The sequence below is a fragment of the Chiloscyllium punctatum genome, chromosome 41 (genome assembly GCF_047496795.1).
Source record: "Chiloscyllium punctatum isolate Juve2018m chromosome 41, sChiPun1.3, whole genome shotgun sequence".
Lineage (NCBI taxonomy): Eukaryota > Metazoa > Chordata > Chondrichthyes > Orectolobiformes > Hemiscylliidae > Chiloscyllium > Chiloscyllium punctatum.
Genome location: NC_092779.1, coordinates 42991151 through 43016584, shown reverse-complemented (window position 1 = coordinate 43016584; position 25434 = coordinate 42991151). Strand labels below are relative to the sequence as shown.

General features: G+C 40.3%; 1 long non-coding RNA gene across 1 annotated transcript in view; it reads left to right on the top strand.

Annotated features, from left to right (window-relative positions):
- Positions 1–24630, top strand: part of LOC140465012 (uncharacterized) — a 30423-nt gene extending 5793 nt beyond the window's left edge. The window contains exons 2-4 of the long non-coding RNA XR_011955043.1: positions 6414–6629; positions 19532–19675; positions 21229–24630. This is a non-coding gene — a long non-coding RNA (uncharacterized lncRNA). The remainder of the gene's footprint in view (positions 1–6413; positions 6630–19531; positions 19676–21228) is intronic.
- Positions 24631–25434: the final 804 nt, after the last annotated feature.

Below are 25434 nucleotides of genomic sequence, written 5' to 3'. Positions count from 1 at the left end.
CATAACAAGAATTGCGCCAATTTGGCTGTTGCAGTGAGAGAATTATGATCATGCATGCTGTGAAATGTTATGCTTTCTGAATGAAAATTCAAAGCAGTTTGCAATAATGAAGCAGTAATTTTGTGAAGATGTCTACAGAAAGCCCATTTTAGTACAGAGGTGAGCCCTTTTAATAAAAAGAAGCCTTAAGCTCGAACAAAAGGTGACCTTAAGACTTGGTTCATAATGATACTGTGACTGCACAGTTTTTAAAAATTCTTTCTCATAGAGATCTACAGCATAGAAGATGATCCCTCAACCCATCATGTGCGTGCTGGTCAGAAATAACCACCTCACTTTTCTCATTCCATTCTCCAGCAGTTGGCCTGTAGCCATTGTATGCCTTGGCATTAAAAGTTCGCATCTAAATCCTGATCTAAATTTTGTGTTATAAATCTTCCGTTGACCACTGAATAAATAAAACTGGAACCAAAGTATTTTTGAGGAATGCTTTTTGATCGTCTTTTCTACCTTGATTGTGGCCCATTTTTGGTTTGTAGTTCATTCCTGCTTTCTACATGCTATGATGGTATCTATCTGATCAGGTGCAGTTTACTTAATGCAACATTTTGTCAATGATGTTCAGTTGTGGTATATAAATCTTCAGTTATGTGATAGACAAGAAGTACAGTTTGGTGAAGGTCCCTTTAAAAAGCGGGCTCCACCGAGCCTCCATTTGGAATAGTGCAGGAATGAATAGAGTATTTTTAAAATGTTTAAATTAGGTATGCATGAACTTGCTTGGCCTATATCTCTTGCCCTTCCTTACTTACCCAGATAGGTGGTGATTGACTATCACCTTGAAAAACTCCAATCCTTGTGATGGTGCTCCTTCAATGTTGTTGGTCAGAAATTGTGGTTTTGATCCAGTCAAGGATCAAACGGAATGGAGCCTTTGTTGAACTTGCATAGTTGGATAATATTTTTGAAGCAAGCGGTGAATTGTTGAAAAAAAGATGCATCTTGTCAAAGCTTTTTATCTTGCATCATCAAGACAGTTTGCAAGAAATACAAAAGTAAATACAAAGCAACATTTATATTCTGAGAGGTGTGTGCTGATTGGTTGGCAAGTGTACTCTGGTAGAGGCTTTGCAATAAAGACTGTACCAGTTATGATGACTGCCCATTAACTGTCAAGCTTTACTTAAGTTTTAGCAAGTGGACTCTGGTGGCATGAGACATGAACCAGAGAATGGCTATCACATATTTTATTGCACTGAAAAAGGCATAATGTGCATATCTTTTTGCGTTTGTAAAGCCCTGTGTATTAATATATGTAGTTTGAGTGTACTCAAGTAGGCCACACTGTGAACCCTACTAACAATCCTAAATTACTTTTCAGCATATTTCTTTGTGTACTCTGGATTGTATAGCAAATATTGTGAAATTGCAGAGTTGCATCTAATATTGGGCACAGGTGGTGTTTGTCACTGAAAGGATGTTGCCCAAAACATCCCAATCCCAAACAACAAGCCCAAGAGCCTGCCTGTTTCACAAATCAATAATGTGATATATGAATTTTAGTGCCAGTGTGATGCACAGTATGAAGGCCATACATCCCAAAGACTGGCGGATCATATCAAACAGCATGTCTGTTTAGCTGTTGCAACAAACAAGCTACTGATTGCAACCAACTAGCTCCCACTTGCACAACTCAACACACTCAACACTCAACATAATACCAAACAACAAGCTGTGATTTCCTTCAGTACTTTTTGTGTATTTTGGCCTATATTCCAACATACCTTGGAGGCTAGCAAATGATAGTTGTTTTGAATGTCAAGAAGTAAGTCATACGTCAAAATACCAAATCTTTCTGTCTTTCAGAGCCATAATATTGATCTGACTGTTCAAATTGAATTTCTAATTGGTGGTGACACCTAAGGCTGCTCATTTGAAATCCAATAATGGATGAGGCGTTGTTCCTCCAATTAAACATTAGAAATATTGAAATTGTTATCTTTAGCTTAAAAATGTCTTGCTGGAAAAGCGCAGCAGGTCAGGCAGCATCAAAGGAACAGGAGAATCGACATTTCGGGCATAAACCCTTCTTCAGGGTTATCTTTAGTCCCAGGTTCCATCTTTCACCTACCAACTGTCTGAAACTAAACAAGATTATTCAAAGTTTTGATGTCACGTTTGATCCCAAGATGAACTTCCACCCACACTTATACCATCACATGTTCCCAAATCCATAACATCACTTGCCTTCAATCCTATCTCAGTTATTCTGTGAGTTCCTCATTCATGTCTTTGACTCACCTCGACTTGGCAATAGCTGGCTTCCCACATTCTACCCTCCTTGAACTTAAGGTCATTTTAAATTTATGAACTCTCTCCATGCCAGTCCCCATAGTATCCCTGTGCTCGCTGGTCTACAATGGCTGCCACTCGAGCAGAACCTTTACTTTAAAATTCTCATCCTGGTTTTCAAGTGCATTTAAATCCTTACCTCTCCAAAACTTTAATTGTCTTCATTTCCATGATGCATTCATAATTGCACTCCTTTTAATTCTGGTTTAATGTACATTTGAATTGTTCAATTTTTGCTGGATGAGTGTTTTGGTTTCCTAAGCCCTGAGGAGTACCCTTTTGTACTCCTCTCTTCCTCTTTACCTCACTTAAATTCTTTAAAACCTACCTCATTGGCCAAGCATTTGCTTACATCTACTAATATTTTTATATGGTTCTACTTGCTTTGTTTTATGCTTCTGAAAAGGATATCTTCAGTTGGCTTATTACATTAATGATGCTCTATAAATTTAAGTACTTGTAAGATGCTGATTTCTGACCTATGAATCATACAAGAATTTTTTTTCTGCATTAACATTACTTTATTAATACAGATTATAGAAGCTGATGTTGCAGAGCCAGTGATTGGTTTGTTGCTCTCATTTTTGGCATTGGAAAGTAATGGGAATGTTTGGTTGACTGGAGACTTAGGAATTCAAATACTTAATTTCCTGAATATTGAACATTCAGGCTGATAAAACATCAAGTATGCATTTCAAAAAAATTACATACAGAGGCAGTCATAGAGCTGTACAGCATGGAAACAGTCCCTTTGGTCCAACTCGTTCATGCTGACCAGATAATAAATAAATCTTGCCCTGTTGCTAGCATTTGGCCCATACCCCTCTCAACCTTTCCGATTCATGTACCATCCAGGTGCCTTATAAATGTTGTAATTGTACCAGCCTTCGCCATTTCCTCTGGCAGCTCATTCCATAACTGCACCACCCTCTGCCTGAAAGGTTGTCCCTCAGGTGCCTTTTAAATCTTTCCCTTCTCACCTTAAACCTATGCTGTCTAGTTTTGGATTCCCCCACCCCAAGAAAAAGACCTTGGATGTTTAACATATCCATTCACTTCATGTATTTGTAAGCCTCTGTCAGGTCACCCTTCAGCTTCTGATGCTCCAGGGTTGGAGGATTGGAGGGTCTGACATATAGAGAGAAGTTGAATAGACTGGGACTCCTCTGGTTTTGAACGGGTTCCCTTCCTGAGTACGTTCTAAGTCAATTTGTACGCAAGTTGGAACACAAAATAGTACAATATAAAATAACCATTCATAAGTATGAGCATACATTTGCATTTCAGATCTTTAAGTTTCATAATGAAATCTCATTTGTAAGTACGAATGTTGCTAAGTCGAGCATTTGTAAATTTGGGACTGCCTATATTCAGTAAAGTGCCCAAGGTGTTTCACAGAGTATTACTAGTTAGAACTTGATTCTGAATTATATAAGGAAATGTTAAAATAGGTGATGCAAAGTTTGGTCAAAAGGGCAGACTTTAAGAAGTGATTTAATGGAGGAGAAGGAAATAAAGGGAAAGGTGATGTAAAGTGGAAATTCCAGTATTTACAGCAAGGCAGCTGGATGTACAGCTGCATAAGTTTGAATGAAGAAACTCTCGGCCAAAATTGGAGGAGTACAGAGATCACAAAACATTTTTAGGGCTGTATGGAACATGAATACAAGAAGAAAATAATAACTTTGTGTAATGACTTTGTGCAGTTTTGGGTGTATTATTATGGAAAGAATAGTAAAGCAATTCACCATGATTTCATGAATCAAAACTACAAATTGGCTGAGTATGCAAGGTCAGTTTCCAGTGGAACCATTGCAGGGTTTTCAACAGGACAGCACAGGATGTTACTGAAGAGGAATTCAAAGGACACAATTGGAGAAAGAGAGAGATGCAGATTCCAGGTGAGAAATGTTGTGCTGATAGGAAGTCAGCTGAACTACTCTTGGTTCTGTGCAAGGGACTCACTGAGGCATCAAGAGCAGTTGGATAACTCTGTGGCCATCAGGAGGAAATTCTAGGAATTGTTTGGCTGCCAAGTATCAAGACTTGGAAGTTCTGGAAGCTGAGAAAGTGAAATGATCACAGCTCTGGGAGAAACCTATGAGCATTCAGCTGAGCAAGATTGGACCTCAGGAAGAAAGATTCAGGGACATGCCTGTTTCAAGGAAGCTAGTTATTCGTGCAGTTACTTACACTTATGAATAAGTGCTAGAATGCGGTTTTGAAGTTCAGGGGAGCATAGATGTAAAAAAAAAGAATGATCAACCAGTATGGGAGAGTTTGTTGAGGTGGTCCATCACAGTGTTTCTGGAGAGGAAGTTTCAAGGTCAGGGCAAGAGTGAAGAATTGTGATTCTTGTGAAGCTTGATGGACTTTGATAACCCAGTGTGTCTTTAACCTGTGGGAGAAATTGCTGATAAATCTGAGAGATCGGTCTTGATATGTTTTGGTTTTTGATGTGTCCTGTAGGATGAATGATCATAGTCTGTAACCCACATCAATCACTTGATTTTCTAAAACCCAGAATTGTAGATATATTGTAGATTGTATTGGAAACTTTATTGTTATTTGTTCAAAACTATGAATTTTGAAGTTTTATTCTCTTAGCAAGCCCCCTGGATGTTGTGGTTAGCACTGCTGTCTGACAGTGCCAGGGACCTGAGTTCATTCAAGCCTCATTTGACCGTCTGTCTGTGTGGAGTTTGCACATTCTCCCCATGTCTGCACGGGTTTCCTCCCACAGTCCAAAGCAATATAGGTTAGGTGGTTTGGCCATGCTAAATTGCTTGTAGTGTCCAGAGATGTGCAGGCAAGGTGAATTAATCATGAAAATGCAGGGTTGCAGGGTAGAGTGTGGGTCTGAGTGGAATGCTGTTTGGAGGGTCAATGTCGACTTGATGGGCTGAATGGCCTGCTTACACACTTACACACACGACTCAAAAGTTACTGGTAATGCCAGGTCATGATACATATTTGGCAATGTAGTCAAAGGTGGTAACAAGCTATTGAGAGGGAGTAGCACGCTGTGTTTTCTTATGGTTATATCAGCAGCGTTGTCACTGCTGCTTCAAGCTAAGTACCCTCCTAAAGCGTAAATTGAATTTAAGTAGGTATTACTGCCGTTCAGAACATAATTCTCGGAGCTAACTGATGTCTCTATCATGATTTACATGTTGCAGGTGGAGTTCAATGTTGGAAAATATCCTTCAGTGCCTGAAGCAAAATGAGTATTTTTAAAAGGGTGAGAAGCAGTGATAGTTAGGGATCCAAGTACAGATGTTACAAAAAAGCTAGTGAACAGGCACTAATATTTCATTTAGAAGGCCTATAGGATGTTAGCTTTATCTAGAGGTGACTGGAATACAAAGAGATGGAAGTTTATATTATGGTTAAATATAGCCCTGGTTAGGCTCAGTTTGTACTATTGTGTTCAGTTCTGGACACACACTTTAGGAACGATAAATTTTCTTGAAGGGTATGCAGCATAGTTTAACCATATTGATACTAGGGCTAAAATCTTCTATTGTGTAGATTAGGCATTTTTATTACCTTGAAAATGGAAAATTAAGAGATGATCTAATTGAGGTATTTACATGACATGGTAAATAAAGAGAAACAACTATTTCTGGTGAGGATCATTACGTACAAATTAGAGCTAGGCCAGTCTGCACAATTTGATAATGTTTTATTGAGCAATGATATCCATACACTGAATCAGCAGGAGAGGACATTTGGAGATACAGAACTGTTTTGTTGTTAAGTTAAATACCAGTTTCTGTTTTTCCCTTCTTGGTCCTCTTTATTCCAGAAGTCAACTCCTATACTGGGGAAAAACAATTTTATTTGTTTACTTTATTATAACAGATTTAATAATCAATCTGTTTGGGGATATTCTTTCTCCCCTCAGTAACTGGTGAGTCTTGAACTTAGATCTTTTAGCTCAGAGATAGGGACACTACAGCTATGTCACAAGAGCCCCAACCTGGGGAAAAATGTTTTTTTTGGGAAAAGCTTATTTTGCTAAAAGTGCATCTAAATGCCTTTTCTATTTGAATCCATAGATATGATTTACTTTGGAGGTCTACCAAAGTCGCAGTCTACAATTCTGGCCTTTTTTAAACCTGCTTGTTCAGAAATGTTATGACACACCTCTGGAGCAGGTGAGACTTGAACCTGGGTCTTTCAGCTCAGAGGTACCAACACTACCACTGCACCAGAAGAGCTCTTTACTTGAATAACATTGCTTGGAGGAGTGTGCAGTTATTAAACTGCTGCAGGTATGTCTGGTTCATGCAGCCTTTTCATGGAACATCTATTTTATAGAATATTTTAAAATCTATCTGCGATATCATCACACATCTCTGGAGTGGGCAGGATTTGCACTCAGGCTTCCACATCCAGAGTTAGGTACACTACCACTACACCACAAGAACCTTCTTCTGGGGAAAACAAAACTAAGCACAGACTTCAATGAGCATTACTACTGTTATTAACTCTGAAGCGATCCTGGTTTACTCTTCAAGGCATATTCCTTTAAGAGCATATTCTCACATTTTCATTGAGGGTTAATGAACCAAGGTAGGTAGATGAGGTTAAGGTATACTTTATGAAAATGGAGAAAATCATATTTTAGAGGTAAATTAAAGAACGAACTATTCAACCAAAATTCTTGCTTTCTTCATATTGACTTCAAGATGTTCTGTTTAAAAGTCCTTCTTTCTGCTTTGCTTTGACGCCTGTGTTACATAAAGCAAACATAATACCTTTGTAACTTTGAAACTGCTCCCTGTAGCTTAACGTGTCAAAAGATTTCCAAAACTGGTTTTAAGTTGCAAGTGCTTATTTCTTATATTGATCTATGCCTGACAGATTGGAGAATCTCTGAGGATTAATAGCGGACAGTTGTGTTGAAACTTGACGATTTGGATGCATTGTAAATTAGACAATAAATTGGAATGCTTTTCGCTAATACTTGAGATTATTTCATTTCCACTCTATAAATGTGCCAAGCATTCCTAACTCTCGCACTGTGATAGAGCAGCAATGTAACTGATTTCCTAACTAACTTGGAATTGAAAGCATACATCAGTCTCTTAAGCATAGCTTAACAATCAGTTATGTGATTCATGCATTTTTGCTGTAACTGTCTTCTTGGTTGCTTGGAGACCATTTCAAATGCCCAAGCATTAACACTTAACAAACCACTTTGGAGTTATAAAGAGGATAGAAATACCATGTATCATGCACTATATAGTGGGTATCTTGTTACCTGCTCACTATTGGAGATGAGGAATGTTTGCAGCTTTGAAGAATTAATTTTCTGCAGTATTTTATTCCAAACTGCAAATGTCCATGCAATTCTCTCATTTAACATTCTTTTTTTTAAAAAGTCACCATTTTTGTGGAGGGGGTGGAGGACAAGCAAAGTATTTAGCAAACTAAACTGGACATGTAACAATACTAAATCTGCCTTTTTGTACTGTATAGGTTATTTTGATGAATGACCAATACTTTTTTTTAGTTTCTAGACCAATGTCTTTCTCTCTAATAAGTGTTGACTAACCACCTGTGGGTTTCCATTGTTTATGGTTTTCATTTCCAATCCCAAGCATTAGTAAGTATTTTTTAACTGTTCAGTTTGTTCATTTCTCTTCTGGGAATGGCAGCCTTGAAGTTTTATTATTATGGTCTTGTGATTAAGATTTTTGTTTATCTTACCTTGTTCATCATTTTCAACATTCCACCTTTCATATTGCATAACGATAATTGATTATGTATTTGAGTTTAAGTTTTATTTATGTATGTTAAAAAATACTATTTCTGTCGTCAACTTGTCAAGGCAATTATTGGCAGAAGATTTCTAGGAAACCTGATTATTCCTTTGTCAAAACCCTGTCCTTTATTCTGTTTAACATATTTATTTTGAAATGGAAACCTGACTGAACCATGCTTGGAAATTGCTATCTCCAGTCAAGAGCTGACAGGATAGGAATACATGTTTTAATTAAACTGGTAAATTAGACCAATAACATACATTACAAATGCTTGTTTATTTAACCCTGAACATTTAAAAATCAAGTTTAGCTCTCAAATGTCACATTTGCTTAATGCACTGATTTGCAAATGTATCACAGATTTGTATGCTGTGTCCTTTTGGCACCTCCCATCTGATATTTGGGTACCAAATACTTGTTTATACTTTTTGTGCTTGTGTAAACTGGAACCTTGCTCAATGTAAAAGTTAGATTTTCTTGAAGCAGTTCCAAATTGTCTCCCAGATTCTGATTTCCTAATTTAATCACTAACTTCTAGTTCCAATACCCAAAATTAAATATTATATCTTCAAGAACAAATATTAGAGACTGAAAGACCTGCATTTTTTATTTGCCTTTCAAGTTGGAAAATAGGTTCAATGTGCATTTGAAATTGTACTGGTTAGTTTATACCATCAGCTAAATCTTAAATGTTTTGTTTTGACAGAGTCAACTTTGAATTTCATGGAGGGATTCCCTGTCCACTGTCATCCAAACCTGCCTCATTAGCTGCCTACCCCAACCTTATGGCAAAACATCCGGAAGAATTGCCACTTGGGGTATTGCAGAATTGACTGGCGTTTCCTGGTGCCAGTGCCATCTCTTAACACCTTCATGAAACTGGACAAATACAGTCAGTCTGGAGTTTCCATTCATGGTTCATGATATATTGGTGCCCTGCTTTGTGGATCTCAACATGTAGGTGAATGGGTGGTGGACCAGCAGAGAAGGCCATGATACCAGATCTGACAGGGAAACCCTCCATGAAATTCAAAGTTGACTCTGTCAAAACAAAACATTTAAGACTTAGCTGATGGCATAAGCAGTACAATTTCAAATGCACATTGAACCTATATTCCAACTTGAAAGGCACAATAAAAATGCAGGTCTTTCAGTCTCTAATATTTATTCTTGAAGCTATAATATTAAGATTTAACTTCTGCGTAGCGAGTGGTAGGATAGGAGGATGCATATTATTGAGGCAAGAAGTGCAGTTACTTAGGCTGACAGCAAGCAATAATCCTCCTTAATTGGCATCTTGTCCCTGCATTGAGAGAGAATCTTGTCTTCACAGCTATTTGCTGCTGACTTTGAGGGAGGCCTCAATAGACTTGCACATTTCTCCAAAATTTCTCGCCATAATCCACAATGTTTAGGCTCCTATGGGATTCAGCCCCAAGTTTCTGCTAAGATAATTTGCATAATCAATTTAAAATGTTCATTGGCTAGCACAATAGAATACAATGGTTTTTATTCCACTAATGTCTATCCTTCATGGATGTTTAAATTTTGTTGATGGGAAGTGAGCATCACTGGCTGAGCTGCCCATATCTAGTTGCCTTTGACCTGAATGGCATGCGAGGCAAGGTAAGTACAGTAAACTTCCTTCCCAAAGAGTCACTAATAAACCAGGTGGGTTTATTCGTTTCACAATCATTACTGATTGCAAACTTTATCAGGTGCTATTGTGGGAATTGAATCCATATCCTGAATACATGATCCTGCAGATCACTCACCCAGTAACCTTACCACCATGCCACCATCTCTGCTATACATTATCATCAGAAAAAGAAATTTAATCAGGCGAAACTATCTTCTACCTATGAGCGATGCACTTTTAAATTCAATGAATAATACTTTAATTATACTGAACAATTCAGTACTTTCGTTGGTGTTGTCTTTTGTAAAACACACTTGTCCTGAAGGGTTAATTTAATTTTTTTGGAATAGCTCTGTTCATTGATATATAAATGACTGCCTTTGGGAGGAATTAGTCAGTACTCCAGTCTAAAACCATGTTGCATAGACTTAGTTATATCTCAGGGTCTCACTGCTGCCTCACAGCACCAAGGACCTGGGTTCAATTCCACCCTCAGGTGACTGTCTGAGTATGGTTTGCATGTTCTCCCTGTGTCTGCATGGGTTTCCACTGGGTGCTCCAGTTTCCTCCCACAGTCCAAAGATGTGCAGGTTAGATGGATTGGCCATGCCAACTTACTTACAGTGACCAGGGATGTGTAGGTAGGTGGATTAACCATAGGAAACGCAGAGTTACAGGTCTGGGGGAATTGTTCTGGGTGCTCTTTGCAGTATTGATGTGGACTCAATATCATGAATGGCCTCATCCATACTGCAAGGATTCTATGATTTATGATTTTTGGGAGATAAAAATGATCTATTGTTAGTCTAATTGACCAGTCTTAATTAATTAAACAATATAGAAGTACATAAATTGAGAAGCATGGTTGGGGTAGATAGTCGATGTCTTTTTACCAGGGTGGAAATGTCAAATAACTAGAGGCCATAGTTTTTTTTTAATTGAAGAAGATTGTTAATTTTATAAAATTACAATAAAATAGTGTAGCAATCTTATAGTGTAACAGCAATAACATAAACTAACTATTATTCTCCAAAACAAATAAAAAGGTCTACCCATATTACAATTCAATAAATAATTTAACAAAATAAGTTAAATTAAATTGCACCACTCAACGCAACCCCACCGAAGCTCCCCATCATTGGGAGCATCAGTTGACATACCCATATTTATTCGGGATTCTTCCTCTCAGGGCACCGGCCCGCCAGACATCGCCCTCACGACTACACAAAAGCCCTAATCAATATAGCCGACAGGTCTGTGTCTATATAGTTCAAAAAGGACCACCATGTTCCATGAAAAAGTTCCGTTTTTTGGTGCATCATACTTGTAAGGAAGTCTAGGGGGACATATTCCATAACTAACCGATACCATCCCGAAATGTCTGGGAGATTTTCCGAAATACAGCTCATCAGATTGTTCTTCCTTGCACAATATGTAAGAGTATTAAACATATTCTTCCCATGCTTAACTATAGAAGGCAGATTCGGTAGGCCCAAGAGGAGGAATACTGGATCTATCTTTACTTTGGTTCCCAAGACCACTTCCAAAACACTTGCTATAGCGCCCCAATACCTGCGAAGCTTGTGGCATGACCACAAACAATGGATAAGAGTACCAATGTCTGTTTTGCATTTGGGGCACATTGGAGATGTTCATTTTTAAATTTCGCAAGCCACTCTGGAGCCAAATAGGCCCTGTGGAGAACCTTCAGTTGAATAGCCTGTGTTCAATTACAGATCGAAATTTTTCTCATTCTCCCAAATGTCCTTCCATGCCTCTGACAAGATCTCCACTCCCAATTCCTGAGTCCAGATCCCGCAGAGTCATTCAATGTCTTTCGGGACACCAGCTCCCAGTAAATGGTAGAGGGTACTGATCAAGAGAATACCTGTGGACTGAAGTACTCTCTTCTCCACATCATGCTTATAGGGATTAATCAACAGTATGGTCTTTTCCTTTATAAATTCCCTAATCTGAAAGTAACGGAAGAGGTTCCTACTGGACAATTCATATTTATGGCTCAGTTGATCGAAAGACATCATGACCTCCCAAACAGAAGACTCCTCTAACCTCCCAGAACCTAAAGCCAGAATCCTGGCATTCCTACTGTGGGACTGAAAAGGGAAGTTTTATATAAATTGCCCTCGTTTTGTTGCATCATTCTCCATGCTTTAACCGTGTTAATGACAATTGGGTTTCTACAATGTTCTATGAGCTTGTTGGCTGCCTCTATGAATACTAAAACTGTCAGACCTTATGCCATTAGTAAGGACGGCTGCCACAGGGTCACGATATAACACTGCCACCCATCTGGCAAAGCCCCCCCTCTACCCCCACCCCCACCCTCCCCCACCCAAGACCAAACCATTCCAGGACATTAAAAAAAGATATGGCCATTCCACCTGGTCAAACGCTTTCTCCACATCTAGGGCGACTACCAAGCCTGGAATCAACCCCTGCTGGCACACCTGGACCATGTTCAGCACTCTTCTAATGTTATTAGGGAACCTGCAACCCTTAATAAATCCTGTGTGGTCCTCCTTTATGATAGAGGGCAATAACTTCTCCAACATCAGCGCCAGCATTTTTGACAGAATTTTAAAATCCACATTTAGTACTGAGATGGGCCTGTACGAAGCACAGTCCTCTGGGGCTTTCCCTCTTTGAGAATAAGATGGATGTGATAATGGATGTGATAGATTGGAGGGATGCCAGGTATTTACCCAGCTTATCACCATATTGAAATAGTGTTTGTTTCATGAAGGAGACCTCTCTCTTCACTGTCTGGGTGAGTGCGGAGTTCAGAGAAAAGGAAATAATAAAAAAATGAAAAGGGAGAAAGAAAAAAAGACCCCTATATATTTAAAGGAACAAAACCAGGTAAACAACAGAGAAAACACTATTGTCCATATTACTTGAACCAGTCGGTCCTTTTCCTTTTCTGATGAATCAACAATATGCACAGGTAGTCCGTGGCTGAAATGCAACACTGCCAGGTACCTTACAGACTGAATATTTAAGTCTCTCAGCCTCTTCTTTACTTCATCAAAAGTCTTCCTCTTGTGGATCACACCTGCGGAAAAGTCCTGGAAGAACATAATTTTCGATCCTTTGTAGATCAGAGCTTGTGGAACCTTACCCAGTGTTCTGGAAGCTCCTAATACCATTTGCTTGTCTCTATAATGCTGAAATCGAACTAGGACCAGGCGGGGGCGCTGGTCTGATCTGGGCCTGCACACCGTGACCTGGAGAGCCATCTCGATTTGCACCTGGCCCACCTCGACATCCAGTCTCAAGAACTATGGGAGCCATTGTTCTAAAAAGCTGACTGGCTGATTCCCCTCCTCTTGTTCTGGCAGCCCAATAATGCGGATGTTCTTTCTCTGATCCCGAATTTCGAGGTTGTCAACCTGCTCCATAAGGCCCGTACCTATATTTCCTCCCGCCAAGGATTCTGCTGCGGTCTCCAATGCCACGATCTGTTGCCGACCTGCCCCACGTGCTGCCCGAGAGGCTGGATCTCCTGCTCATGCTTTTGCAGCATGGCTGAGATCAGTTCCAGCCTGGTCCAGGTGTCCTCCATTGCTGACTCAATCTTCTTACGGAGTTTAACAAACTCTGAAACCAGGCTCTGTTGCGCAGGTAAGTTCAAAGTAGTTTCCATGGAGGCTGGCATGTGGCCGCTGGTACATCTGTTACTACAGGGGGATGCCCTGCTTGTTGCAATCCACGCAGCCCTTTTCCTTTAGTCATCTTTTCTGATCGCTAAAAAAATGTACAAAGATTGTGGGGACTTGACTGCTGGTTTTTATAAAAATGGCTAGATAAAGGGAGAGTAAAAGCACCACCTTGCCTGGGTTGTGGTGCAGAGCTCAGCAAGGCAGACCTGTTAGATTGTCGCCATCTTGAATCCCCTGAGGCCATCGTTTTAAAGTGAGAGTGGAAAAGTCTAAAAGAGATGTGTAAAGCAAGTTTTTTTATGCAGAGGGTGGTGGTTGCTGCTAAGGGAGGTAGTAGAAGCATATATGATAGCAACATTTAAGAGGCATTTGGACAGACACGTGAACAGCAGGGAATAGACAATATACACGTAGGTTGGATTAGCTTAGAATGGCATCATGATCAACACATAAATGGTGGGCCAAAGAGCCTAATCCTGTACTGGATTGTTCAATGTTTGGAAGCTAATCTAATCTGTTATCTTGCTATTATGCAATAAATTACTTGTGCTTCAAGTATGTGCCTTTTCTGCCAAAGGCTTAAATGATGAAGGATTAACCACGAATACTATTACCCTTGTAGACTCATATTACAAAAAGGGGTTGGTAGCAGCAAATCTACTGAAATAAATTCTTATCACTACCAGGTTCAAGCTCCAGTCATCTTGTGTAATTAAAATTGGTGAAATCTTCAGTCTTCTAAAATGGAGAAATCATGAATAGGAATAAAATCTGCAGCTATCTGAAGAGAAGGAAGAAGAAAAGAATATGCAGAAAAAAAAGTTTCCATTTTGATTATATCAACTTTAAGTTAGAGACAGCAAGCCAGTCAGCAGCTACAGTATCAAAGATTCATGCTGGGAAAAACTTTAGTGCAACAGCCTAAATACACAGCCTTACCAATAGCCTTTTAAACAGCCAGAACCCAGAAGCAAGTACAGAAAAGGCATAAGGACTAAAGACAAACTCGCTGCAGCTATTAAGGAACAGGTCCAAGTCGTCATCCAACAAAATAGTAGTTGATGTCAGGTTTCAGTTGCATATTGAGTCTCTAGAACGAAGGATGTGAAAACTTGCAACTTTTATGATGCTATTCTAGGTTGATAAGCAGAATAAAGACAAAATTAACATTATTTATGCATGTTCAACTTTATTATCTGTTGATGAACAAACTGCAGAATGGGCAATTATTTAAAATTCCTTCAACCCGACTATATAGTTAGTGGCAAACCAAAAGACAGGCTGGACCAGTTTCAGCTACATCACTGGTATACCAACACTGAAGAGCAAATTTCTAATTTTCTGCATTTGTTTGAACATAAAGGAAAAAAAACTAATACTGTGTCTTAAAAACATTCAAATATATTTATACTTTAAGAACTTAGTTTTTTATCGCAAGATTCAATAAAATAATACAGTTAGTAGGCCAGCAACAGTGTAAATGAGGTTAAGACCAGAAGTCAAAATCAGATGACCACTTCACTTAAATAGATGAAATTGAACCAAAAAACACAATGCCTTTCTTTGGGTTAAGAAAGGTATGAAACTGTTGGGGAAGAAAAACGATGAATTCTCCATTCTGCCAAAATCGATGGTAAAATTGAGCAAAAGAATCATCTGAAATTTTTATGTCAGGATAATAAAATTTCATTTACTTAAATATTTGAAAAGATTTCCAAGACTTCAAATGCATCAAAATTAATTTCAAATTTAATCAAGGAATATCTTTACAATGGAGAGATTTTTTTAAAAAGCTTTTACAATTTTAAATAAGCAACACTTTCCAAAAAGTGAGGGGGGGAAGGGTTTAAACTAACTCTGCAGGGGCAAGGGAACCTAGACTGTAGCTTTAGGGTGCAGAACCTGGAATGTAGGGAGGTTAGGAACATGGCATCAATCTCAAAGGAGGGCGCCTGTAAACAGGAAAGTGGCTTGAAGTGTGTGTACTTCAATGTAAGAAGTATACGAAATAAGGTAGGTGAACTTGCAGCGTGGGTCGGTACCTGGGATTTCGATGTTGTGGCTATTACGGAGACATGGGTAGAACAGGGACAGGATTGGCTGTTGCAGGTTCCAGGGTTTAAATGTTTTAGTAGGGTCAGAGGTGGGGGTAAAAGAGGGGGAGGTGTGGCATTGCTTGTCAAAGATAGTATTACAGCAGTGGAAAGGACGATGGATGAAGACTCGCCATCTGAGGTAGTTTGGGCTGAGGTTAGAAATAGGAAAGGTGAGGTCACCCTGTTAGGAGTTTTCTACAGACCTCCTAATAGTCCGAGAGACGTAGAAGAAAGGATTGCGAGGATGATTCAGGAGAAGAGTGAAAGTAATAGAGTGGTTGTTATGGGGGCTTTAACTTTCCAGATATTGACTGGGAAAGCTATAGCTTGAGTTCGTTAGATGGGTCGGTGTTTGTCCAATGTGTGCAGGAGGGTTTCCTGACACAATATGTAGACAGGCCAACAAGAGGTGAGACCATACTGGATTTGGTTCTGGGTAACGAACCAGGCCAGGTGTTAGAATTGGAGGTAGGTGAGCACTTTGGGTACAGTGACCACAATTCGGTGACTTTTACTCTAGTGATGGAGAGGGATAAGTGTGCACTGCATGGCAAGAGTTATAGCTGGGGGCAGGGAAATTATGATGCGGTGAGGCATGACTTAGGATGCGTGGCTTGGAAAAGTAGGCTTCAAGGCAAGGGCGCAATTGGTATGTGGAGCTTGTTCAAGGAGCAACTGTTGAGTGTCCTTGATAAGTATGTACCTGTCAGGCAGGGAGGAAAGGGTCGTGTGAATGAGCCGTGGTTTAATAAGGAATTGGAATCCCTTGTTAAAGGGAAAAGGGCGACCTATGTAAAGATGAGGCGTGAAGGTTCAATTGGGGCGATTGAGAGTTATAAGGTAGCCGGGAAGGATCTGAAGAGAGAGCTAAGAGCAGCAAGGAGGGGACATGAAAAGTCCTTAGTTGGTAGGATTAGGGAAAACCCACAGGCTTTCTATAGGTATGTCAGGAATAAAAGAATGACTAGGGTAGGAATAGGTCCAGTCAAGGATAGTAGTGGAAGGTTGTGTGTGGAGGCTGGAGAGATTGGGGAGACACTGAATGAATACTTTTCGTCAGTATTCACTCAGGAACAGGACATTGTTGCCGATGTGAATACTGAGTCACCATTAGTTAGAATGGACGGCTTTGAGGTATGTAGGGAAGAGGTGTTGGAAATTCTGGAAAGGGTGAAAATAGGTAAGTCCCCTGGGCCTGATGGTATTTATCCTAGGATTCTCTGGAAAGCAAAGGAGGAGATTGCAGAGCCATTGGCCTTGATTTTTATGTCCTCGTTGTCTACAGGAATAGTGCCAGAAGACTGGAGGATAGCAAATGTGGTTCCCTTGTTCAAGAAGGGGATAACCCTAGTAACTATAGGCTGGTGAGTCTCACTTCTGTTGTGGGCAAAGTCTTAGAGAGAATTGTAAGGGATAGGATTTATGAACATCTGGATAGGAATAATGTGATCAAGGATAGTCAGCATGGTTTTGTGAAGGGCAGATCGTGCCTCACAAACCTTATTGAATTCTTGGACGAGGGTAAAGTGGTAGATGTGGTGTATATGGATTTTAGTAAGGTGTTTGATCAGGTTCTCCATGGTAGGCTACTGCAAAAAATACGGAGGTATGGCATTGAGGGTGAGTTGGAGATTTGGATTAGGAATTGGCTGGCTGGAAGAAGACAGAGGGTAGTAGTTGATGGTAAAGGTTCATCTTGGAGTGCAGTTACTAGCGGTGTTCCGCAAGGATCTGTTTTGGGACCATTGCTGTTTGTCATTTTTATAAATGACCTGGAGGAGGGGCTAGAAGGTTAGGTGAGCAAGTTTGTGGATGATACAAAAGTCAGTGGAGTTGTTGACAGTGAGGAAGGATGTGGCAGGTTACAGTGGGATATAGATAAGCTGCAGAGCTGGGCAGAAAGGTGGCAAATGGAGTTCAATGTGGGTAAGTGTGAGGTGATTCGATTAGATTAGATTAGATTAGATTACTTACAGTGTGGAAACAGGCCCTTCGGCCCAACAAGTCCACACCGCCCCGCCGAAGCGTAACCCAGCCATACCCCTGCATCTACATCTACCCCTTACCTAACACTACGGGCAATTTAGCATGGCCAATTCACCTGACCTGCACATCTTTGGACTGTGGGAGGAAACCGGAGCACCCGGAGGAAACCCACGCAGACACGGGGAGAACATGCAAACTCCACACAGTCAGTCGCCTGAGGCAGGAATTGAACCCGGGTCTCTGGTGCTGTGAGGCAGCAGTGCTAACCACTGTGCCACTGTGCAAATGGTGTTCAATGTAGGTAAGTGTGAAGTGATTCACTTTGGTATGAGTAACAAAAAGATGGGGTACTGGGCTAATGGTCAGATACTTGGTAGTGTGGATGAGCAGAGGGATCTTGGTGTCCATGTACACAGATCTCTGAAAGTTGCCACCCAGGTAAATAGTGCGGTGAAGAAGGCATATGGCTTTTATTGGTAGAGGAATTGAGTTCCGGAGTCCTGAGGTCATGTTGCAGTTGTATAAGACCGCATCTGGAGTATTGTGTGCAATTTTGGTGGCCATACTATAGGAAGGATGTAGAGGCACTGGAACGGGTGCAGAGGAGGTTTACCAGGATGTTGCCTGGTATGGAAAGAAGATCATATGAGAAAGGCTGAGGCACATGGGGCTGTTTTCATTGGAGAAAAGAAGGTTTAGGGGTGACTTGATAGAGGTGTACAAGATGATTAGGGGTTTAGATAGGGTTGACCATGAGAACCTTTTTCCACGTATGGAGTCAGCTATTACGAGGGAGCATAGCTTTAAATTAAGGGGTGGTAGGTATAGGACAGATGTTAGGGGTAGATTCTTTACTCAGCGAGTCGTGAGTTCATGGAATGCCCTGCCAGTAGCAGTGGTGGACTCTCCCTCTTTATGGGCATTTAAACAGGCATTGGATAGGCATATGGAGGATAGTGGACTAGTGTAGGTTAGGTGGGCTTGGATCGGCGCAACATTGAGGGCCAAAGTGCATGTACTGCGCTGTATTTTTCTATGTTCTATAAAAATTGAAGTCAGAAGTTCTAAATCTTGACTAAAAGTGATAAATCTTTATAATTTAAAAGGTGACAAGAAGATTTATCCTACTTTATCAGTAATTAAAGTTTAATTTCATAAGAATTAATAAAGCTGGAAATTCTCTGACAAACTTTGTAGTAATTGAATTGAAACCGCTAATCAAACTTAAGGAAGAAAAGCATGATACAAAAGAATTTTGTTTTAAACTTGCAAAATTTAAAGTGAAAATGTTACTTTAAAGAAAATGGGAAAATTTAAGTTTTACAGTTTAGACAGATAATTTAAACTGAGCCCTTCATCAGGAAGGAGTTTTGCCCGAAACATCGATTTTCCTGCTCCTTGGATGCTGCCTGACCTGCTGTGCTTTTCCAGCACCACTCTAATCTAGACTCTAATCTCCAGCATCTGCAGTACCCACTTCTACCTCGAGAATTAAACTGGTCAGCATTGAAGAAACAATTTGTGACATACAGAATTGCTTCAAATCTCCATACCAAATCACAACAGGTTAATACACTGCTTCATTCTGTGGAAGAATTAAGCAGACCATGTGAATAGATAAAAAGTTAAAGATCGATGAACCCAAGGATGAGATTGCCAACTAAACCTATTTCAGCCCTGAAGGGAGGCAAACCAATAGAACCTGTGATCCACAGTCTGGACCTGTTTTAACTATGTCATTGGTGTACCAACACTGAAGAACAAATTTCTAATTTTCTATATTTGTTCGAATATAGAAAAAAAACTGATGCCTTGTCTTAAAGCCATTCATTATGCTTAGTTTTTTTTTATAGTAAGATTCAATAAAATAATACTGCTCCAGAAAAACCTGTTAACTATTTCAATGAGCTTTCTACATTGCCAGAATGTAATGAATGTGAAGTATTACAACTTGACTTAGAGACAGCATTTCTGTCATCTGAATTTCTGATTCATCTCTTTCAGATATTTACAATTAAAGGAAGATCTCTCATTTGGAAAAAATAGCTATCAAGATTGTAAACTGAGATTTAGAAAAAACAGAAAGATTTGGGTAGCTGAAAGATAAATTTATCCCAGAAGACCTCTGGGACCTATCAACTTCATAAGGTACAAACACTCCAAACAATTACATGACATACCAATACAAAATGTTCAAATGTTTGATGTGAAGAGTCACTACCTAAGACATGGAGTAACAAAAGCACATGGGCAAAACAATGTCCAGCTTGATCACAAGGATTTCATTTTTGACATTTTCAAAGAAAGTGCAAAAACCAGAAACAATCCTTAAACAACAGAAGCAATACTGGTTGCATCCTCAAAGAATTTACCAGGAACAATTAGAAAGATAAAGTTCTGATGTTTCATCAGAAGATGTATCGTTAGGTAAAGACATATTTCCTTTGAAGAAGTAATACAGACATTCCTAGAGAAACAGATGACCCATCTGAACCAGACAAGGCAGAACTCATCTCTGTGAATAGACATTGATTCCATTCAAGGTTAGTACAATCACTATATTATCCAAATTTCCTTAGTTTTAAAAAAATACACAGTTAGAGTCTGCTCATTGAGCAACCACTTTGCAGAACACCTACAATCTGTGTTTCATCTCCCCTGTGTGTGTATCAGTAGTGGAAACAGTCATAGAGTCATAGAGTCATGGAGTCATAGAGATTTACAGTATGGAAACAGACCCTTCGGTCCAACAGTCCATGCCGACCAGATATCCCAACTCAATCTAGTCCCACCTGCCCAAATAGATTGAGTGAAATGTAGGTAAATTGCTGCTTCACCTGGAAGTTGTGACTGGGGCCTTGGATAGAGAGGAGGAAGGACGTAAATGGGCAGTTGTTACACCTTCCAGCATCCTTGTTTGTTTTTTCAAATGGATCCATTGGGTGGCTGAAATATTGATAGTATCCTGTAGTTGTTTTTGAATTTGATTGAGGATGAGGATTTTTCCTGGGTGTGTAGAAACATAATGGCTTCGCATTTTTTTAATAGTGTAATGTTAAATTCTGTACTGAGTTTGCCCAGCCCTGGGACTGTGAATAGCTTTACAATGGCTGAAGTGACCCTAATTTGTACATCCAAGCAACAGCAGCACATTGACAAGCAACATATTCACAGACCCAGTCAAATCAGACAGCAGCAAAAAGATGACCCAGAATGCATCATTATCCATTCTTATTTGTGTCAAAGGTTTGAACATCAACAACATTTCACTGTTAGAGATGATCTATTTAATAACAGGCTGGTCATTCCATCTTCACTGAGAAATGATGTCAGTGGTGAACTACACCAGGTAAATTTAGGTATGACCAAATGTAAACCCAGTGGTCAAGCTTCTGTATGGTGGCTAAGGATCTCAAAACAAATAGAAGATCTCCATAACTAACAGTGAAACATGTGCTATACACAGACCTCAACCAGAGTCATTAAATCCTGCTGTCTTCTTTGCTAGACTGTCAGAAATGACTTAATTATGTTAGATAGATGCTCTTATCTCATTGAAGTGAACTGAGTTAAATAAACTAAATACCATGACCATTGGTGCAGTTGTCAAACATGTTAATATTCTGAGTTTACGGGATCCTTGACATGGTTGTAACTGATAACAGACTGGAGTTTACTAAAGTTTGTAATGTCATTTACAGAATACCTTGCAAGAACTGCATTGGTACAAACAAACTGGCAGAAAACTAGCCACCAGGATACATGAACATCAACTAGCCACAAAAAGACATGGCCCATTCTCACTAGTATCCTTACATATGGATGAGGAAGGACGCCACTTCAACTGGGACAACAGATCCATCCTAGGACAAGCCAAACAGAGTCACGCACAAGAATTCCTAGAAGCATGGCATTCCAACCGGAACTCTATCAACAAACACATTGTCTTGGATCCCATTTACCACCCCCTGAAAAAAAACAGGAAATGACATCATCATAGGAAATGATGTCACCACAGGAAATGACATCACCATCCCAAGAAAACCCAAGCATATAAATAGAAAGCAGGCTACACCATCAGTGCTTCATCTGGAGGCTCACTGAAAATGTTACCTAGTATGGTGACGAAACATCTGAAAATAAACCTTCCAGCTCAGCAAGCAAGCCTATATCCAGGACCTCAACCTGATTTACAAATCTTCTCAAAACTTGCTAACAGTTTAACTAAAGATCTGTTTGAGAGTGTTTCAGCCAATTCCGAATTCCAAAGTGTAACCAGCTTGCTAATGTGCTCACAGTCAAATGAAAAAAAACCAAACACAGGTACAGGTGCACAATCCTTTATCCAAAACACTCGGGACCAGCTGGTTTTCGGAATTCAGAATTTTTCGAGTTTCGGAGTAAGTGATTGTTTGATGGTGAAATTTTATAAAATCTTACCAAACAGCAGACTCACTGTGAGTACTAAAGGCTCTGAGACAGAATTGAGGCCTGCCAGTGCTGGGCCACGCCCACCTGTGTTGCATCTGAGTGACACGCATTGAGTGGATGTGGAGTTGGGTTAATTGTTTGCACGCCAAACAACCTTGTTAATGAGAAAAGAACTTGACGATAAAACCTTCGGATTTTGGAGCTTTTTGGATTTCAGGATTTCGGATAAAGGGTTGTCTACCTATACAAACTTTTGAATCCATCTTGAAAGAATGCTGATATCTTTACAGGTTTGCTGAACTTATTGATCAATTCCACTCCAATCTGGTTTATCACCATTAGTATTATTAAGGGAGAGAAAGCGAAACACTCACTTCCTTATCCTTTCAAAAAGGTTGACTCCACAGATGTTTCAAAAACTGGAAGAATGTTTATGTAAGTTATAATCTTAGCATGTTACTGTTGATAACTATAGCAGATAGCATTGCACTAAATAGTTGCTAAGTTTGGATCTAGAGCAACGAGTATGGATAGGAGATTTTGACAGAAATGGCATGGTAGTGTCTGATCCTGGCGCATTGGAGAGATCAGTGTGCAGAAATTGCAAACCTTATGCCAATACACAGCCATAGCTTATTGCTGCTGCAGAGGGATGAACCTAATGGTTTAACAGCCTGAGCACATTTGTTTACAATCCAAAATTTGAATCGATCATCCTCACGTCAATGATGCACTAACATTTTGAGACCAGCACACCTACCGACCAAAGGAATCATTATGCCTCCAGCTCAATTACATTCGTGAAACCAGAGAATTTACAGGGAGGAAAGGTTGCGGTAATTTAAAAAAGGAGAAAATATCTTGCAGGGAGATGTTGTATAAGAGTGTTTGTCTGAAGGGGTTAACTCCAGCTTTGGAATAGCACCTCCCACTGATTATGAATTGCTATCTTTGGAGAGGAACTAGTCAGTTTGTTTTACTCAGTTCTTTAGCCATGTAGCATCAAACCTCTAATTCTGCAGCTTCGGTACCAGGCTTTTGGCAGCCCAAGAATTTGCCAGACTGTGGGAGGTGATATGTCTGGATCAGCAGGGGAGTTTTTAAATAATTTAGTTTCTACTCCCGTTTGTCTTCTACTGTGTTGAAGGCATTAAGTAGAAATCTTCTTTGTTGCTCTGTAATAGCACTGCAGGTCCTTCAGAAAACCAGAAGCGCTATAGGTACCAGACGATAGAAGCTGCCTGAGTGGAGAGTACTGCATGTCAATGTAATAAAAGGTATACATTAAAGTAGTGGGCCTCCCCCAGAGGTCCCCAGCATCACTGATGCTGGTCGTCAGCCAATTCATTCCACGTGACATAAAGAAACTGCTGGAGGCACTGAATGCTGAAAAAGTTATGGGCACTGCTGGCAACAGTCCAGCAATAGTACTGAAGACCTGTGATTCAAAATTTGCCACATCAAGCCAACCTATTCCAGAAAAGCTACAAACTGGCCTCTACCCAGAAATTTACCAAGGAAATTACCGTAAATGTACCCAGAAATAGGGCAAATCCTACCTGGCCAATTACCACTCCATCAGACATCAATAAAATGATGGAAGGTGTTATCAGTAGTGCTCTGAAGCAGCAGTTGCTTAGCAGCAACCTGCTCATTGATACTCAGTTTGGATCACACCTGTGCAGCTCAGTTGCTGTCCTTATTACAGCCTTGGTTCAAACATGAACAAAAGAACTGAGTTCCAGAGGTGAGATGAGAGTGACAGCCCTTGATGTCAAGCCTGTATTTGACTGAGTGTGGCATTAAGGAACCCTAACAAAACTGGAATCTATGGGAATTAGGGGGAAAACTCTCCACAAGAGAAAGATATTTTGGTGGTGGTATTTTGGTAGATGGATGTGGGACTAGCTAGGTAGCTCTTTTGGGAGCTGGAACAGATTTGATGGGCTGAATAGCTGCCTCCTGCAGTGTAAAATTCTATGATTCAAGCTGGCAGTCAGTCATCTGAGCTCTAAGTCATCTTTTCAGGAGTTCCTCAGGCTAGTGCCTTGGACCAAAATATCTTCAGTTGCTTCATCAACCACCTTCCCTCCCATCATTATAAGGTCAGAGGTGAGGATATTTGCCAATGATTGCACAATGTTCACTATCCGAGACACCTTAGACCTTGAAGCAGTCCATGTTCAACTGCAACAAGACCCAGACAACATCCAAGCCTGGGCTGACAAGTGGCAAATAACATTTGCGCCACACAAATGCTAGGCAATGACCATCTTCAATTAGAGACAATCTAACCACTGTCCCTTGACATTCAATAACATTACCATCACTGAATCTCCCACTGTCTATACCCTGGCGGTTACCATTGACCGGAAACTTAACTGGACTTGCCAAATAAATATAATGACCACAAGAACGGAACAGAGGCTAAGAATACTTCAGCAAATAACTCACTTTCTAACTCCTCAAAGCCTGTCCACCATTTACAAGGCACAAGTCAAGAATATGATAGAATTCTTCCGCTTGCCTAGATGGGTGCAACTCCAACTGCACTCACTTGATATCATCCAGGACAAGAGGCGAGTGAGGACTCTGGAGTGTCAGAATCAAAAAGCATAGTGCTGGAAAAGTACAGCAGGTCAAGCAGCATCTGAAGAGCAGGAGAGTCAATGTTTCGGGCATAAGCCCTTCATCGGGGGTGAAGGGGGCTGAGAGACAAATAGGAGAGTGGGGATGGGGGAAAGGTGACTGTGAAGGCGTTTGGTAGATGCAAGAGGGATTGATAGTGATAGGTTGGAGGGGAGAGTGGAATGAATAGGTGGGAAGGAGAATGGATAGATAGATAGTTCAAGGGGGTGGTGCCAAGTTGGAGGGTTGGCTCTGGGATGTGATGGAGGGAAGGGAGATAAGGAATGGTGAAGTCAACATTGGTTCTGTATGGTTGGACGTCCTAAGGTGGAAGATGAGACGTTCTTCCTCCAGTCATCGTGTGACTTGGATTTGGCAGTGGAGGAGGCCCAGGACTTTGATGTCCTTGGCAGAGTGGGAGGGGGGGGAGCTTGGGTTGGCACCATATCTACAAGCATGCATCCCCTCCACCACCAAGGCTCAGTAGCAGTAGTGTACAATCTACAAGATGTACTCTAGAAATTCATAAAAGAGCCTTAGATTTACCAAACTCATGTCCACTTCTGTTTCGAAGGAGGTCAGCAGATATATGGGAACACCATCCCCTGCAAGTTCCCCTCCAAGCCACTCACCATCCTGACTTAGAAGTATATCTCCATTTCTTGAATGTTACTGGGTCAAAATCCTGAATTTCCCCCCTAAAAGCATTGAGGGTCAACCTACTGCACATAGACTACAGCAGTTTAAGAAGACAGCTCATCACCACTTTCTCAAGGGCAACTAGGCAACAGCAATAAATGCTGGCCCAGTCAGAGACATCTAAGTCCCACAAGTGAATAAAAAGATTT